The sequence below is a fragment of the Acinonyx jubatus genome, chromosome A3 (assembly GCF_027475565.1).
Source record: "Acinonyx jubatus isolate Ajub_Pintada_27869175 chromosome A3, VMU_Ajub_asm_v1.0, whole genome shotgun sequence".
NCBI lineage: Eukaryota > Metazoa > Chordata > Mammalia > Carnivora > Felidae > Acinonyx > Acinonyx jubatus.
Window position 1 is genome coordinate 83,373,681 of NC_069388.1, and position 19,982 is coordinate 83,393,662.

Below are 19,982 nucleotides of genomic sequence, written 5' to 3' on the forward strand. Positions count from 1 at the left end.
TAGCCATTCCCACTGGTGTGAGGTGATATCTCACTGTAGTTTTGATTTGTTATTTCCTTGATAATGAGTGATGTTGAGCATCTTTTCATGTGTCTGTTGGCCAACTGTTTGTCTTCTTTGGAAAAATGTCTATTTATGTCTTTTGCCCATTTTTTAACTGGATTATTTACTTTTTGGGTGTTGAGTTTGATAAGTTCATTATATATTTTGGATACTAACCCTTTACCTAATATGCCATTTGCAAATATCTTCTCCCATTCCCAAGCTTATCTTTCAGTTTTGTTGATTGTCTTCACTGTGCAGAAGCTTTTTTATCTTGATGAGGTCCCAAAAGTTTATTTTTGCTTTTGTTTCCCTTGCCTCAGGAGACGTATCTAGTAAGAAGTCCATGGCTGATGTCAAAAGAGGTTACTGCCTGTGTTCTCCTCTAGCATTTTAATAGTTTCTTGTCTCACATTTAAGTTTTTTATCCAATTTGAATTTATTTTTGTCTACGATGTAAGAAAGTAGTCGAATATCATTCTTTTGCATGTTGCTGTCCAGTTTTCCCAACACCATTTGCTGAAGAGACTGTCTTTTTTTCCATTGGGTAGTCGTTCCCGCTTTGTCAATATTAGTTTATCATATACTTGTGGGTACATTTCTGGGTTTTCGATTCTATTCCATTGTTCTATGTGTCTGTTTTTGTGCCAGTACCATACTGTCTTGATAATTACAGTTTTGTAATATAATTTGAAGTCCAGAATTGTGAAGCTTCCAGCTTTGCTTTACTTTTTCAAGATTGTCTCGGCTATTGGGGATCTTTTGTGGTTCCATACAAATTTTAGGATTGTTTTTCTAGCTCTATGAAAAATGCTGGTGGTATTTTGATAGGGGTTGCATTAAATGTGTAGATTGTTTCTGGGTAATACAGACATTTTAATAATATTTGTTCTTCCAATCCATGAGCAAGGAATGTTTTTCCATTTGTTTCTGTCTTCTTAAATTTCTTTCATAAGTGTTTTATAGTTTTCAGAGAACAGATCTTTTACCTCTTTGGTTGTTTATTCCTAGGCATCTTATGGTTTTTGGTGCAACTGTAAACGGGATCAATTCCTTGATTTCCCTTTCTGCTGCTTCATTACTGGTGTATAGAAATGCAACAGATTTCTGTACATTGACTTTATATCCTGTGACTTCACTGAATTTGTGTATCACTTCTAGCAATTTTTTGGTGGAGTCTGTATTTTCTACTTAGATTATTGTGTTGTTTGCAAATAACGAAAGTTTAACTTCTACCTTGCCAATATGGATGCCTTTTATTGTCTGATTGCTGAGGCTAGGACTTCTAGTACTATGTTGAATACAAGTGGTAAGAGGGGACATCCTTGTTATCCTTGCTCTTAATCACTATATTATAATAAAAAAATTATAAAAATTAGAGAAGCAAATAAAGAATGTAAAAAGTTACTTATAGAGGCTGCAATTCCTACATGGATTTAACTTGTAAACCAAAGAAAAGTAATTATCCATGTAATCTAAAGCTTCTATCCCTTTATATTTGTGTTTGGGTTAATATTATTATTATTAATTATTATTATTATTAAATGTTTTTTTGAGAGAGAACACATGAGTGGAGTTGGGACACAGACAGAGGGAGAGAGAATCCCAAGCAGGGCTGCGATGACAGCACAGAGCCCAACATGGGGCTTGATCTCATGAACTGTGAGATCATGACCTGAGACAAAATCAAGAGTCGGACGCTCAACAGACTGAGCCACCCAGGTGCCCCTTATTATTTTTATTTTTTAAGAGAGTGCACGCACATGTATGAGTGGGGGAGAGGGGCAGAGGAAGAGAAAGAGAATCTTAAACAGGCTCCACACTCAGTGCAGAGCTGGATCTCAGGACTATGAAATCATGACCTGAGAGTCAAACTCGAGAGACTAATGCTTAACCTACCGAGCCACCCAGGCGCCCCTGTTTGTGCTATTATTCTGTTGATTTAGAAAGAACACACAGGGAACAGACTGAAGAATAATCCTGGGCCAGTGTGAGGTACTCCTGGTGTTAGATTACTCCAAATAAGCCAAATGGAGGCCCAAGTCCTACTTGCAAATGTAAGTTCCGATCTTCAGTCTAAAAGTGTTGCCTTTACACACTACAGAGATTTGCACCGAGAGGTGCCACAACATTGTGGTTAAGATGTTGAGCTCTGGAGCCCCATCTAGCAGTGAACTGAGAAAGTATTGAGGGGAACCTGAGTGGCTCAGTCGGTTGAGCATCCGACTTCGGGGCTCAGGTCATGATCTTGCCGTTTGTGAGTTCAAGCCCCACGTCAGGCTCTATGCTGACAGCTCAGAGCCTGGAGCCTGTTTCAGATTCTGTGTCTCCCTCTCTCTGCCCCTCCATCACTCGTTCTCTCTCTCTCTCTCTCTCTCTCTCTCTTTCCCAAAATTAAAATAAAACATTAGAAAAAAAAAGAAAGTATTGAAAGTATTGAGTATGAATCCTGGCTCTCCTGGAAGAGTACTTTGGCCAAGTTCCTCAGTCACACCAACTATTGCCTTCTTATCTGAGCAACAGGGAGAAAAACGGCACTTAACTAATGGATTTGTTTTGAGGGTTAAATGAAATAACACATTTAAAGATAACACTTAACTTTGGCATGTAGTAACACTCAAAAAACTGCTCATGGTATTTTGTAATGCTACTCCATACTAGTCAATAGTGTCTCTCAACTAGCTGTATGCCTAAACGGTGGGTTTCTCTATTTTTGCTTTACTGTATCTACCTTTCTGCTTATACTTACAGTGCTCAATAAATACATATTGACAGCCTGATTGGCAAGGAGAGCAAATGCTCTCTACATATACAATTCTGAAAATGACAGCAAGTGAGTGCATTGCCATTTGGTCTTTTGATCATTCTATTCAGATTTGTGTGATCAGATTCCTTCCCTTTTACAAATAAGAGGAATAATTTCAGGAAGCCTCAGACATCCTCATATAAGGTTAAATATTTAAAACAGAGCTGTGCATGAGCCTTGAAAATATCCAGACAAACACATGTTGAAAACCTTTTACAAAGCCCTCTGTAGCACAATGAGCCAAGGGTGGCCCGAGAATCCCTGCAGCTGCACATCAGGGTACACGCACCCATGTGTCAGGGGCCGTCTATCTTGAACACAGCTTACAGGCCTCTTCTCAGGAATGAGGTCACCCCACCGCCCAGATGGGCAGACAGGCTGTAGAATGAGATATGTCTGGGTGCAGATGTGGGAAGAATGGGACTAACAACCATAATGGAAACAGGAAATGAAAGTTAGGTCAGCCCAACTGCACAGTTGTTGAAAAAGCAAAACTTAGACATGTGGAAAAATTTTCATGCTCCATAATGTTTACCACCAATCAGCCAACTTTACCGATAGGTTAGGCTGTCACTATGAAAAAAAAAAAAAAACCAACCTCTCAAGGGTGTCCGTGAGACCCCTTCCCCACCAGGCTTCTTAAATTCCTTCCTGTACTTCAACATATCACTAGATCTAAAGGATCATCCTATTCAAATGCTTTAATGGCAAAACTGTACTTTTTCCCTACTGTTTACAGCCATTATAATGAACCTTGCAAGGCTTTTGAAAATTGGAGGGCCTTACTGGTATAGAAAACAGGAAAAAATATGAATTTAATGATAATAAGAGAACATGCCCGTTCCCTTACAGTACACAGATATGAACGTTCATAGTATGCATGCATCCACAAGCCCACCCATACACATACATGAGTCCAAACACACAGTGCTTCTGACCTTTATATGAGAAGTTATTTGGGGAACATTGTTGCTGGGTCTCTGGGGTAGGAGAGCAGTGAGCCATTAATCTCTCAAGATGCTTATCTTATGCTTGCTGCTGTGTTGTTACTAACCTGACCCTCCAAGAGCACTTCCAAGGCTATCTGCTGACCTGAAAACTTGGTTTGAACACTGTCTGCCACTCTGCCCTTGACCTCACATGGACAGTGAAGTCTTTTTGGCTTATGATAAAAATCATGCACAGCTAACACAGGCAGTCTGACAAAATCACCAGCCCCAAGCCCTGCTAATTTTTCTAAAACTATGTATAATGCTCTACTATTTCTAAAAGTCAATAGATTTTACTCTTTAACATACACTAGCATATTTAAAAGTTGGGAAGCATCCTACACAAAACCTTTTCTAATTCTGCAAACCCTCTGTGATCATTCTATTTTCTGAAAACCTCAGAGTCTATGTGCCATATCACTTAATTGTAAAATATCTTAAACAATTCTCTCATTGTTTCACTTATATTAGGCTTGCTTTCCAAAACAAAGTGGGCCCAGAAAGAGGCAACACTCAGGAAAAATGCTTCGGGAAAAAGTTCTTTTTTTTTCTTTGCTATTTAAAGCAAGAGCAGGAAAGAGCGCAGAGCCTGCTGAGCTGATGAGCTGGCAATCCATTAATGTATATCAGAACTGAGTACAATTCCCGAGATTTTATCTTATCTATCAAAGAGAAAGATGTTTAGACTAGAAAGAAGAGTATGGACAAACTTAGGTGAGAAAAACTAGAGCCTAATTCAAGAGTCAAATATAAAACTAACAAGCTAAAGAGAATGAATTTAAATTCCATAGCTCAGAAGACATGTACCCAAGATAAAATTATTGAACTCTTTAGAAAACCACAATGCAGAGAGGAGATCTTGGTAAAAAAGAAAACTAAAGCGTTTATCTGGCTGCAAATTCAATACAGTCCATTCATTCAATAATTTATTCATTAACAAATTGTGTGTCAGGGGCACCTGGGTGGCTCAGTCGGTTAAGCGTTCAACTTCAGCTCAGGTCATGATCTCACAGTTTGTGAGTTCGAGCCCCGCATCGGGCTCTGTGCTGACAGCTCAGAGCCTGGAGCCTGCTTCGGATTCTGCGTCTCCTCCTGTCTCTGCCCCTCCCATGCTCATGCTCTGTCTCTCTCTCTGTCTCTCAATAATAAAAAAACATTAAAAAAATTAAAAAATAAAACAAATTATGTGTCAGGAACATAATAGTCTCAGGAACTACCCAGTATGTGTCTGGAATTATTTTAGGCCCCTTTAATGAAAAACAACAACAACAACAACAACAACAACAACAAAACAGGTGAAACTTCCACTCTGATGGAGCCAGCATTCTAGTGGTAGAAACAGAAATTACACAAATAAATAAACAAACATGTAATGGCAACCGGTGATAAGTTCCAGGAAGAAAAATAAAGCAGAATAAGGAAAACAGAATGTGACTGTGGGGAGATGTTAAGGGTTCTGTTTTATATAGAGTAGTCAAGTATGGACTTTCTGAGGAGGTGACATTCAGCAGAAATGAATTAAGGGAATAAACCATAAGGAACATTCCAGGTATAGGAGACAGCATCTGCCAGAGTCTTGAGTAAGGAAGGAGCTCAGTGTGTTCAAGAGACAGAAAAAATTGCCCAGGTGGCTTGAAGCAGAGGGAGGTGAAGAGCAGGGTGGGACAGGTAGGCAGATCAGGCAGGATCTTGTGACCCCCAATAAAGAAGATTAGATTTTGTCTGAGTGTGAATTGGAGGATCCTGAAGAGTTCTGAGTAGGGAAATATCAGAATGCTATCTATAATTTACGAAGATTTCTCTGTCTTCACACAGACATTCTCGGTGTGAAGACTATAATAAATAGGAGCCCAGAGAGGAAACCCTAAGACAAGTTAAGAGGCTCTCTCATCAGCACAGAAGAGAGATGGAGGTGAGTGGAGTGGTAGTGGTAGAGGGGGTGATACCATTGGCAGGAATGGCAAGTGGGACATAGCAATGGGTTGCTCAAGGGGAAGGAGTCAAGAATGATAACCAGGTGTTGGCTAGAGCTAACTGAGTAATTTGTGGGGCTGTTTATTAAGAGGAGGAAAATTGGTGGAGAAGTAGAATTAGGAGGATGGTAGGGCATCAAAAATTACATGGGAAGTGAGATTACTAATTATGTAATCCAATTGTTAAAAATAATTAATGGGGGGCACCTGGGTGGCTCAGTCCATTAAGTGTCTGACTCTTGCCTTCAGCTCAGGTCATGATCTCACAGTTCATAAGATCGAGCCCCACATTGGGCTCTGCACTGTGAGCATGGAGCCTGCTTGGGATTCTCTCTCTCTCTTTCTCTTTGCCTCTCCCCACTCACGTGCACACACACCCTCTCTCACTCTCTGAAAATAAATAAATATTTAAAAAATAATAATAACTAATAGGAACTTTGACTATATTGATGGAAATGTAGTATTCCGATCAAATGACACAATACATCCTTCCTACTGTTTGCAGTTTGTACCACATCATAACCAGTCTGTTCAGTACTAAACTCTATATGTTGAGAGGGATGCTGACAAAAATCCACATTCAGAGGATAGAGTCTGAGAAGGAGAAAGGGCTGACATGACAGATACCTGAGGAAACTGGGGAGGCTAGAAGTAAAAAAAATCCAGGTGTTCTCTGGGTTGCTTCTCTTTGAGGTCATTGGGCGAGGATCTGTTCCATGTCTGTCTGGTGGTCTCAGATGTTCCTTGGTTTATCTATGGCATTCTCCCTGTATCTTCACTTCGCCCTGCCTCAGTAAGCATGTGTCTCTTCATATAGCACTCTTTATATAAGGACAGCAGTCATACTGAATTAGGGTCCCATCCTACTCCAGTATGACCTCATCTTAACTAATTAACTGTAACTAGACCAGAAAAGCCATCACTAAGAAAGGTGAATATAGCACATAGTGGTTGTTTCTCAAACATTAAAAGAAACTGAACTTATCCCATGACTACAAAAGGCAAATGAGTGGAGGAGGGTAGAAGACACCAGGAGAGAGCCTTCAGGAAGGAAGGGCTTTCTATCTATTAGAAAGCTGTTCCAAAAGAGACCTGTCAAGAATTCATCAGAGAAGCACATCAGATAGGAAGTTGGACCAGATGATACCCAAGTGCCTTCCATCATGAAGATTCTGTGACTCTAGATATGAACTTTCTTATTTTTTAATTTTTTAATTTTTGGAAAGTTTTATTTATTTTGAGTAAGACAGAGACAGCATGAGTGGAGGAGGGGCAGAGAGAGAGGGAGTGAGAGAATCCTAAGCAGGCTCCGAGCTGCCTGTATGGAGCCCAATGCGAGGCTTGAACTCATGAAACAGCGAGATCATGACCTGAGCCTAAATCATCAGTTGGATGCTTAACCAACTGAGCCACCCAGGCACCCCTAGATATAAACTCTTTCTGATTAGAAACTATCATAACTTTATTGTTCAAGTCTCCAATAGTAGAGGCTCAAAATATACTTAAAAACTCAACTTTTTTTACTTGGCTTTCAGGTCTAGCCAATGAAACTTTTAAAATACTTGCTATTATTTTTTAGCATTTGTTTCTTTTGTAGGGGTGCTGATGAGATATTTGTTCTCTGCAATAAAAAGCTTGGATCAACTCTTCTAATTAGTAACAGACTAAGACTCAAAGTAACCATGGACAACACAGAACCCTACAAAGTAACTTGGTACATCTCTCTTACCCCTAAAAAGATCAGATAGAGAGATAGCCAGGCAGGAGTGAGAAGAGGAGAGACATTCCAGTTAGATACAACTGCCAGTGGTGTAGAACAACTGTCTTTCAAATGATTGTTGTAAGAATAAAATGAGGTTGCCCATGTATATATAAAGCACCTAGCAAGTGCCTGGACCCCAATAAATGGATACTCTTGTTTTATCACTATAATTCTTCATAAATATTAAATCATTTCTATATGTTGCACTGTATGATCTTTGGTTTAAGAGTCTCTAAGAAGATGGGGTAAGGCCTTTTCAGGGCCTTCCTTTCACAGTGTTTAGAGCATTGTGCTGAGGCTCCCTGTTGGATCATCTATAAAATGAGAGGATGTGATGACCTTTAGATCCTTCCAGCTCTCACAGCCAAAGTTTCTATGAGATTTACCACCATGGAGAATACTCCTAAACATGTGCTAAGACTCCAAAATTGGAATTAATAAAAAATTTTGGTAAAACTTGTTGAATATGATATGACCATGTGGAAATAACTTTTCTTCATACTAGTTAGAAAATATCATGAAAAATACAACATTTATAAAAGCACAAATCCATAAAATCCTTAAGACAATACTTAGCAAGACATGCATGAGACCTATGTAAAGAAAATGTCAAATAGTTCCTGAAAAATATAAACTAATTATTTAATAACTGGAGACATAACATTCTCAGATGGCAAAACTAAATGTTCTTAATCATGTTAATTATTGACAAATCGAGTTGTTTGTTTAAAGCATATCCAATAAAACCCCCAATAATATTTTTCTCTCTTCTAGCATGCTTGACAAAAAAAGTTTCAGAAATTCATATGAAAGAATGTATTTATTTAAGGATGGCTAAACATATTTGAAAGAGAAAAAAAATTAGAAAAGACTGGGTACAATACCGTAGACTTTATACCTTGGTACATGCACAAACTAAGTTCTAAATATACTCAAAAGCTAAATGTAAAGTTCACACCTTAAAAACAAGGGGGGAAAACTGAAATGGGTGAATATCTCATCTCTCTAGTAGGGAAATACTTGAAAGCTAGAGAGCAAGCAGGAAGGAAGGGAGGAAAGCAGGAAAGGGAAGGGATGGAGTGAGGGAGGGAGGAAGAAAGAGGAAGGGAGGGAGGGAGGATGGAAGGGAGGGAGGTAGAACCCATAGGAATGTTGATTATTTAACTACATAAAGGTTTGCATTGTTTGTCAATTAAAATATTATTAGCTAAATTAAAATGTGTCATCAACTAGAAGAATATTTGCAAGAATATGACAAAGGTTTACTATTCAAAATATAAAAAGCTTATATAAAGCTTATCTTAGTCCAGGTGTCCAAGACACAGACTATAAGACAGGATTAAAAGTGGGAGGATTTTATTAGGTGTACTCATTTCCTGGGGCTGCCGTAACAAAATACCACAAACTGGTGGCCTAAATGGGAATTTATTGTCTCACAGATCTGGTGGCTGGATGTCAGAAATCCAGGTGTCCTTTGGGTTGGGTCTCTCTGAGGGCAGTGGGGGAGGATCTGCTCCATGCCTGTCCTGTCCCATAGCTTCTGGTGGTCTCAGGTGTTCCTTGGCTTATCGATGGCATTCTCTCTGTGTCTTCACTTTGCCCTCCCTCTGCAAGCATGTGTCTTTTCATACCATGTTCTTTATATAAGGACAGCAGTCATACTGGATTAGGGGCCCATCTGGCTCCAGTAAGACCTCATCTTACCTAGTTACATCTGCAACAACTCTATTTATGAATAAGATCACATTCTAAGGTACTGAGGGGTAGGACTTCAACATATGGATTTAGAGGGACACAACGCAACCTATAACATTATGAGAACTGCCTGTGTGAAAGGCAATAAGGAGGGAGCTAGGTAAGCTGAGAGAGCTATAAGAGATAGTGAGAGAGGTTGTAGACGGCCTGATAGTTTAAGGAAAGGACAGAAAGCCACAGGAAAGTCCTTGAGACAAAATCAGCCAACAAAGAAGTTCTGTGTCTCCTATAAATGGTTCTGCTTTAGCATCCTCACCACACTCGGTCAGTAGGGAACAATCCATAAGTGGTGTGGCCCCAGTATATACAGGGTAGTGGATTTCAAAGTGCTGTACTTGGGGTCCTCAGTCAGTGATGCTCCTGTAGTAGGAGTTCTGAGAGGCACCTTCTCATGACTGCCACGATACCATCATAGATAAATGAATAAAGAAACTATGGAAAGTTCAGTTTCACTGGAAATCACAAAAGTGCAATGTAAGACAGTACTATTTTTTTTCTTTTTTAATAGATTTTTTTTGTAAAGTTTATTAATTTTGAGTGTGTGTGCATGAGCATGTGCCCAAGCAGGGGAGGAGCACAGAGAGAGAGAGAGAATCCCCAAATCCCAAGCAGGCTCCACGAGCTGTCAGCCAGAGAGTAGAAAGGGGTTGGGGGGGGGGGGGCGGGGCGTGCTAGATCTCACAAACCACGAGATCATGACCTGAGCTAAAATCAAGAGTGGGATAACACTTAACTGAGTCACCTAGGCACCCCTCTTTTTAAAATTATCAAAGTAAGAGGGTTTCTTTTTATCATGTTAGTAACATGATCAATAAGCTATTATTAATGTAAATTGGTACAACCATTCCAGAATACAATTTGGTAAAAATGCATCTTTTAAAATAACCATGTGCTTTTACCTAGTCATTCCTTATTTAGAAATCTATCCTGCTCAGAAATGCATGCAAAGATGTGTGCACAAAAATGATTACTATAGTATTTATAGTCATAAAAATAGATGCAATCAAAAAGAAAGGTTTAATCCCAAGAAAATGTAAAGACAATGTTGATGCATTTACTCAATGGGATAAGACGGAAACTATCAAAATTACACCTTTGAAGAAGATTCTAATGTTAGAGGACAACCCTTATGATAAAATGTTAAGTTAATGAAGATCATTTGTATTTTCACATGTAATTTGAATGCAACTATGTTAAAAATATGGGCATAGAACAAAATAACTGGAAGGAAGCATGTCAACATTTTAACAGTGATTATTCCTGGGTGTGGGGAGATTTTGCATGATGGCATTCTTTGCATTCTTCTTTTTTCTTCTATTTTTCAAAATGAGCATTTAAACCAGCCATTTATTTATATTAAAATGGCAGCTCTACCACAGGAGGAAAAGAGATAAAAATAAGCCAGTGGACGTTTCAGTGATAATGACAGAATTGAGAGAATTAGAACCTCCTATTTTCTCATGATAAGGGGGGGAAATGGAAGAGGAAATACAATAGATAATGAAATGCACCGGTGAGATTTCCTACTAAGCATTGCAATCCTTATTCACCATGGGCAAAGAGGACCACAGTTTAGCTAAAGCAACTGGCTTGACTCCATTCTCTAAAACTACCTCCCACTTAACATCTAAACTACACTTGATCTTAGCCAAAAGGCCAAGAAGCGATTACATCTAAACTAAAAAGAAGTAGCAATCCTCTTTCAATAAATCACTCTAGATCCTAGAAAACAAGCATCCTCTCACTAGAGAAAAATGCCTAAATGCACTGTGACAGACCCCAAGGCATCATTCCCTTTCAGTCACCTGGGGCTCACTCGGTTATGTGATATGATATCCACCTGCTCTCTCACTTCCCTTCTGCTCAGGAAGAGATGGAAACACTGGGCCACAAACTATTGCTTAGATGTCACCTCCTTCCCAATCCCTTCTCTTCTAGCCTCAGATCTACCTTCAAACAAAGCCACATTTCTCCTCCTTCAAAGGAAATCATAACACCAGTCAGATCTACAGTGGATAAAGAGCACATCTACTTGGCTTAGTGACCTTACTTCTCAGTGGTTGGTTAGCTATTGCCATAGTCTGAATAACCTGGCCTGCCAGTCAACAAGTTCAAGGAAGATGCTGTATTTTGCAACTCAGACAAATGGACAGTGAAAACTTTTCTTTCTTTCCTTCCCCCAACCAAGAAGAGGATCATTAGAAACAGAACTTCCTTGCAAAATGTCCAGTCTAATTGTTAACGTAAATTGTTCAGAGGACTTTTTATCCATTTGACATGGAAGAAACTAATTTATGTTCATTTGTGGAGAAGAGGGAGTGGAAAGAAAATGGGAAATTCACCATCCCATGAACAATAGCTTGTGAACAAGCTTTAAAACTCTTGTACTGTTATGGTGGCTTGCCTCTGAAACTCCATTTCCAAATGCCTCCTGACCACATTACTCACATGATTTCCCACCACATCCTTCCAACCCATTCTAGTTTGTCAAGACATCTCTTCTTTTAAGCTCTCCCCTCTCCCTGGAGTGTCATTTCATTGTTCCTTGGATTTGATAATAGTGCCTTAGTTTGTGCCATCAACCTTTTTCCCTGGGAGGCAGTCAGCACATTTTAGCAGACTTTACAGCATTAAAGAAAAAAGGAAGAAAAAAAACCCTTCCTAATGTCTGTTCTGAATTTGTTTGTGTTCTATTCTGTGTGTATCCCTCCTTTGTTCTGTCCTCTGTGTCAGACGGAAAGCAATCACCCTGCCTGAAATGTATCTATAGCCAAGGCTCCATGTAAATTACAGAGAGAGATGACAAATTTCATGGCCTGGTTATGGTAAAAATGGCAAATTTCACAGTTTGTCATGGATTAATAGAAAGGGAAAACAAACACAAATGAAGTCATCCCAATTGTTAGAAATAATTCCAGAGTGACTATTTGATGAATTTAAACAATGGGATGGAATGCAGGCCGTTCGACACGTAACCCATGATTTTAAATTTAATAAAGGACCTTGTAGTTTTATACTCAAACATCCTCATGCTGAAGTTTGAATTCAAACACAGTTGCACATCAGCCTGAGCTCATAATGAGCAAGCCCCCAAATCCAAAAACCTACGTTTACTCTCCTTCACAGAAAATAATAAGCATCCATGAAATGTTTTCATGATGAACCATGGACTGCAGATTTTTAGGGTCATTGGTGACATCATGATAGATGAGGAGATTTATCTACATGTTTGGAAATGTTACACAGCTCAGTCGATCCACCTGGAAAGTATCTTTAAAAGATTAAGGAACTGAGCCCATCTTCATAGTTCATGCTCTTTAGTTCTAGTTTCAACTTTATTCCCTCTCTTTGCTCATTCTCAGTTACCACTGCGACCTTGTGAAAAACGTGTTGACCAGAGCTTCATTCACCATGGGATTCTGAGAAGGATCTTAGGAAAGAATTGGGTAATCCATCATCATCTCTTTAAACTCAGATTCTGTAGCCTGAGCTTCAGGCCTGGCATTCCTGCGGCTTTGGTAACTGTTTCTCCACATTGTCTAAAATCCCTCAAAAGAATTCCTCATTGTTTCAGAACCTGAGCAGCATTTTTGCACTGTACCTCATTTTTGTATGTGTTTGGTGTATGGGCCATGTATTTCTTGTGTTTTTCTATAGCATTTATGTCTAGGGTCTGAACAAAGTAAATACCAAGGTTACAGAAATGCATACAGTCAAAAAATTCGTTAAAGGTAATATTTTCAGGTTACTTGATACTTGTCAATCCAATCAAATTGACCATAAAAATTTAGTTGGAATAAACCTCTTAACCACTTTGGATTATTCAACAAAATGAAGAGCTCTAAAAAGAATGTAAATGCTAATAACACTTGTATAGGTAAATAAAGGTAGAAAAAATATTAAATGGTGACATTTGATGCCTTCAAGCACTAAAGATTTAGAAACTGTCCAAAATGCTAAGGTGGAACAGGCACAGGATGTTCTGAAGGGTTTATGTTGTACAAATACCATTTGAATTCCCTAATAAAAAAGCCATCGTACCTTTTTCATCACTGCATCTTAATGGACTACTATACCTAAAGCAATCACATTTGGTGTATCATCAGCTTTGAAAATCATGACTAACTCATCCGGAAACTGGACATGAACAAGGAAAAGTGAAATACTAATGCCTTTCTTTTTACTTTATTGGGAGATTTTCAAGAAAATGGAACAGAACACAAGCAAAATAACTTTAGCTTCACCTTCAATCCCTTCACTGTTTACATAGTCTGTCTCACTATATCACCTTCTTTGTATGTCACCTTGCAATGTTCCTGAGCGTATGTCTTACCTATGCAACTAGACTGTAAGTTCCTTTAGGGTAGAGTCTTTCCCTTATTTTAACCTATCTTGGGAGCAATGAGAATAACTCAGGGCCATAAGTTGTAACTGGCTTGAGAGACACTCCTAAGGATCACATCAAGGCCATCAGCTGCACAGCTTGCCAATTTAACTGTAGTCATTTGCAACAGGTCTTCCTAAATCATTGCTAAGGACGCAAGCCTCCAGAGCTCCATGGAATATCACCACTTAATATTCCCAGCACTGCCATAGAAAACAGTTTCATATGCAAATATAGCCACTCAGCTTTCTGATCATAGAAGCTTCACATTAAGGAAAGGCTGCTGGAACATCTGGTGTCCCATCAAGTTCCAAATATCACCATCAGTAAAGAGTGAGCTTGACTTGGAGAGCGAGGATAAAGGCAGTAGCTTCTGGCTGGGCCCCCATTCCATATTGCTGATGGAATCTGAAGAGTGTAGTTATTTGCTCTAAGTCTGTGACAAATGATATAGGTTCTGGCAGATAAGGAAGAACTTAAATCTGAACCTGTTTTAAGGCCACAGAGACTTATGTTTAATAGCGCTCTATTGTCTTCATCCCCATTCCTTTTCAAGAAAACTCTGCAATTTTCTGCAGAGAAGAGTAAGCTGGGGGACCAGCTGGGGGGGGGGGGGCGGTAGGGCAATACCACTGAGCCATTCTAGAGTGAGGAATTTACTTCCAAAAATAGAGATTGAGCAAAGAGGTTGAGAGTTGAGTGCAAAGTTGAAGTCTAAAGAACCGAATGCAGTGCTGAAACAGCAAGTAAAGTCAAGGGGACTGGAAACAAAACTGAAAAGCAGAAATTCAGAGCTAGAAGGTGAAAAGAATCAAAAAGTGATAAATCTAATACCAATGGGCTATAATCTAAACAATGGCCATTTTTGTTTGCCTGCTCTCATATACCAGTTTAAGTCAGATGCTTAGATAAGCCAGAAAGTTTCAAGAACAAAGGAAGAAATGTACATTGCACCTACTCTTTATGTTTCTTTCATCTCATAGAAAAAACTGAGAGGGCTTCCTAAACTTATCCAGTGGAAAATTCAGACCCAATTTGAGTATTCTTGAATCAAGACATTGGCTCCTTTGTCCTTTCTTCTTAGTCCTATCCAGTGCCTCAGGTTTAGGAATTGGCATTGGCCTTCTTTGCCTACATCCTTGGGATCCCCATTTTGGGTTCTGTGGAAGCAAGAGAAGCAGGGCTTGGTCTTATTAGGCTGGGTGCAGGTGGAAGTGGTAAAAATGTAGTTGATCCTCTTCAGTGAGAGTTATTAGGATTGAGAGGTGATCCATGCAGGCTGAAGAAAGAGCCAGAGTTCTTTTACAAAGTTTCCTCCTTTTCTGCCTGATACCTGTCAGGTGCATCTCATCTCAGACAGCCGGCTGTAGGTCTTCCTAACTCACCTAAAATATCTCCAGGTATCCTGTTGCCAGAGCCATGGTAGCAATCAGATTACAAGTTAATGGTTAATGGTTAACAAATGGCAGGATAATGGTGGCAGTCAGATTGCTGGTTAAATTAACTTAAGCCTAGTAATGCAAACCTGGGTTTGCCACTCACTAGCTCTGGGTCTTTGAGTAATTCTTTAAGGCTAAATTCTTTAAGGCTAAATTTCCCATTTTATCAAATGGGTCTTCTTCAAGATATATGTATTTATTAGGTCTGCAACACTGGCTGTGATGATGATGATGATGATGATGATGATGATGATGATGATGATACCTATCAGCTACTTAACCCCAAACAGTTAATTTTCTACAGGTGTAGGTCAACCAGCTCTGTTCCAGGCAAGACTCAGGGATTCAGGTGGTTCTGACTGAAGCCCCGTTAATTCCTCTGCCTCTGCCCAAGAAAAGAGGGAAGAAGAGAGAAGAGAATCTCATGGAGATATCAGAGGCCAGGAATCTATTTACACCCCAATGACCAAAACCTGTCCCACAGACAAGAAGGCTACATTCAGGAAGAAGAAGGGAAACACATTGGTGACCTTGATGAGCACTGCTAAGATCTGCCCTAGCCACTGTGGAGGCAGTTTATCTAGTTATTGGCAGTGGGTTTGTGAAATGGGGCATGGAGCATCCTGAACACTGAAAACCAGGAAATGAATCAAAGAACCAAGAGATATAAGCGGAGATTAAGAGAGAACATCTTTGCAGATAGGGAGATGACAAGGGATGAATAAAGCTATTTCAGTGGGCCTGCTCATCGCCCCTCTGCTTCCCTGGATAAAAGAGTCCAGGGACTCTTAGTCCAATCCTAGCTAATATGACATGAGGCCAGATGTCTTTGTAAAGTCTCTTTTTCAAAGGCTGCAGAGATCACTGTAAGTTCGTATAGCCAGGAAAGGCTTCAAAGCAAGTGAAGAACTTGTCTACATTTTCAAATAGGCAAAGAACTAAACAACTGATACAAAGATAAGAAGTTCATATTTTGCTCGCTATGTTTGCTCGATCGTCACCAAGCAAGACAATGAAAATTAAAGAAGGGGAGGTCACTAACATTTTTGGCCATAGGGTGACATAGTATTAATGAAAACAGTAACATTCTACCTCCTTTATTCAAAACAACTTAAAAATGTGATATGCAAATTATTTTTCAAAAATGATAGCCTTTCGGCTCTAAGTTCTTCTGAACATGATAGTACAGGCCTTGCATTTGCAGGTAAAGAGAGAGTTGCACGTGGAAAATTTTCAAAGACCATTCCTGATCTGCTTACAGAACTGCCTAAGAGTCCTATGATACAGGTGACTTCTGTTTTAACTGAATAAAGAAAGGGAGGAAAGTAAGTAGGAAAGACTGGACCCAGAAAAAAGAAATACTCAGAAAGTGATCAATAGTTCTGTGTACTGTCTTCTAGGGTACAGGGAAAATAAGTCCAGGGATTTACCACCAAGTTTAGATAAAGTCTTGTAGCCTGAGAAGTTTTCATGCCAAAGCGTCAGTGCTCTGTCCCCTAAAAATACTCTCTGTATGTTATAAAAAGGAAATAGAACAAAATTATAGTTCGTGCACCTACAGATCTTCTTCATTCAAGTGATTTCTTCTCAATTCTTAGAAGCCTATAGACGAATGAAAAGGTAATTCTGTTATGTAGCACCTGATAACAGGAGAAATATGGAGAGGCTGATATATACATAATACCCAGTTGTTATATTTATTATATTTTACTTCAATTAGCTTTTCTCTTAATGTTAGAACATGATCATAGGTAATGGAATTTAATTAACTTTTACAGGTCCATTCCAACAAATAATGTATCCTATTTTTAATGCATTTCTAAGAGCAGAAGCACTTACCTTTCTCTGTGATATAAATTATCCACAACGAAAACAACTTATTTTCTCTAAAACTATTTCTTCTTCCTGAAGCTCCTAGTTCTTTTAATGTTTCCTCCCATTCTAGACATTTATCATTTGTTTCTCAGCCCCACAGCCTGCGCTTCTATACTCTGCTCTGTATTACTAGGGCTGGGGTGCTACAAACTACATTTCCCAGACACCTTTGCCTGCTGACTTCTTGTTAGGTTCAGCCAAGTGGAGGAACCGCTGGAGGAAAGACAGAAGCAGTGTTTTTTCTCTCCTTCTGATTTCAACAGCAAAGCAGTTGCTAAGAGTGTCTGGCGGTATGGTGGCAGCATGTGTAGAAGAACTACAGCCTCTTGCACCCTAGAACGGGCAGCCCTTTGTACATGGTTCTTGTTACAGCTGAGGCAACTCCTCATTAGTAGTTCGGCAGTGGCAGGTCTAGGCTCCTGGGCTCCAGTCCAAGGGCACCAATAGCTCCTCCATTTTCCGTTAGTCCAAATTTACAACCTTGAGGTCATTCGTGACCATTCTGCCTCTGTATTACAGCTTGTCAATCATCTTTTTCTTCACAAGACGTCTCATACACATATTTTCTTTCTTTTCTGTTTCATCTACACTGCCCTGGCCCACTTCCCACCTAGTTCTTGGGCCACTGCCCTACTCTCCCAGACACTAAAACTTGGGAGAGCTGAGTTTAAATTTCAGTTCTTCCACTTACTTGCTGTGTGGCTTTGGACAAGTTACTTAACTCCTATAAAACTCAGTTTCCTCATCTGTAATAATAGTAAACAAAAATTGGTAACAGTTATTGAGCACCTGTAATATACTTGGGGTTTTGCTAAACACTTTATATGCATCCTCTATTTAATACTTTTTAATACTATCAGCTGCGTATTATTCTCCTTCTCATTTTTGCAGCTAAGGAAAAAAAACAAGATTTAGAAGAGTTAGGAAATTTGCTGGAGGTCTCACTGCTAATAAATGGAGGAGGTGGGAGTTAAACTCAGGTATCTCTAACTTCAAAGGCCATACTCTTCAGCTTATTTAAGTGATGATCATAATATAAATATTGTAAGGTTACTGCGATGATTCAATGAGAAATATACAGCCCTGATAGGGCCAACATGTAGTAAGCATTCAACGAATATTAGATATTATATCATAAAAGTGCTATAATAGTCTTTATATTTTACACAACATTACATGTGTGAATCAATGGCCCAAAATATTCTGCTTTGTTATCTTCACCCAGATAACTGGGTGTTTATTCCCCACAGAAACATATATGAGAGTTAATGGGAAGACAGAATTTGCTTATAGTAAGTTCTGTGGACAGATCCACACTACCATTAAATATACCCTCATATTTCCTTATGTATTAAGTTCTTCATGCCTAAATATATCCTTTTCTTTTGGTGTAGGCATAGTCTTAGTTGACACTTGATAATAAAAATTTAGACCTGAATCTTTGAGTATTTGATATTAGAAGAACAGTAAGACAAATGGAAAATCCAACTGCCAGGAAGGAGGACATGGCCCAGGAAGATAAGGAACAGACCAATTATAGAGAAAAGGGGGAAAATCCTGAAGGCAAATCCCATGCAGGTCTAGAGTTAGAACACACATCCAGTGAGTTATGCTTCAAAATACAGTCACTGTATCTTTTCAGGTAGTTTAGCTTTCTGTTTTGCTGAACTGCTGGCTTCACTTGCTCTAATAAGAATATTTTATACCCAAAGGTCAACAATTAATAACTAGTAACCCAAATAAAGCTTCTTCGTTATCTTTTATCATCACTTCTTAAAACTTCTGGAGAATCCATCACCTTATCCTCAAATGATTTTGTTCATTTTTAAAGCAACCTGTCTTCCCTTTTCATTAGTGGGTAATTATAATTAGTTCCTCAGTAGTCATTGTAGTGTAGTAAAAAGAGGAGTGGACAGGTGGCAAGAGACCTGAAGTCTGATGGTGACTCTGATGCTAAATACCTTTGTGAACTTTCTGGGCATTCATTTTCTCATTTGTACAATGAGACCTGCAGTTCCATCTCGGGCAGGAATTTTATGATTCTAATTAAGAATGATTTTCCATTCTGATTCATTGCGATGAATTGAAGCACACCCAAAGAATGAATTTGGCTGCATTCCAAAATGCTGCCTCTGGGAACTCTAATCTTAACAATTTCACAGAAAATTCAGTTGGCCAAACACTCGCTGAACAACTACTGTGTGTGCAATTGCTTAATGTTCTGGAGGATACAGGTCCTAGTACCAGCCCCCAGAGATCTTCTAGTCTAATTGGCGAGGCAAGACACACACACGCCAAAAAAGAAGATGTAAGTACATGGTGGAATAGCACATGAATCTGTATCAAAAGTGCCAAGAAGGCAACATAGCATAGAACAATCAGTGACAAAGAAAAGAATATGGGCCACTTAACAGGAGACTTCAAAGGCAAGTTTGACCAAAGCAGAGTGTGGGAGAAGAATAAAAAGATGAGACAGAAAATAGTTTGGTCAGAGAGTGAAACTTAACGCCAGTATAAGGAAACTTGACTTCACTGACTACATAATGAGGAAGTATTATGAGGTTTTACAAAGAAAATAATAATTTCTTTTTTTGTAAATTTCTATTCTACTCTATTTTAGAGAAAGAGTTGGGGAGAGGGGCAGAGGGAGAGAGAGAGACAATCTTAAGCAGGCTCCACACTTAGCATGGAGCATGACAAGGGGCTTAATCCCACGACCCTGGGATCATGACCTGAGCCAAAATAAAGAGTTGGATGCTCAACTGACTGAGCTACCCAGGTTCCCCGAAAATGATAATTTCTAAAGAGTCATGCTGAATTTCGAAATTGTGTTATTTTTCATGACATACATATTTCTCACACATCTGAATGAACTGCTGAATCTTTAGAATTTAGTCTTCATCTCATCTAAATTGGACAGGTTGGACAATGAACCTGACAGGGTTGGACAGGTTCTC

The 19,982-nt window shown here is 39.1% G+C and overlaps 1 protein-coding gene and 1 pseudogene across 3 annotated transcripts in view; both read right to left on the minus strand.

The window, feature by feature from the left end:
- Window positions 1-19,982, minus strand: part of LOC106976242 (E3 ubiquitin-protein ligase RNF113A) — a 503,753-nt gene that overhangs the window by 134,945 nt on the left and 348,826 nt on the right. The gene's annotated exons all lie outside the window — the stretch shown is intronic.
- LOC113603311 (uncharacterized) lies at window positions 10,843-10,995 on the minus strand (annotated as a pseudogene).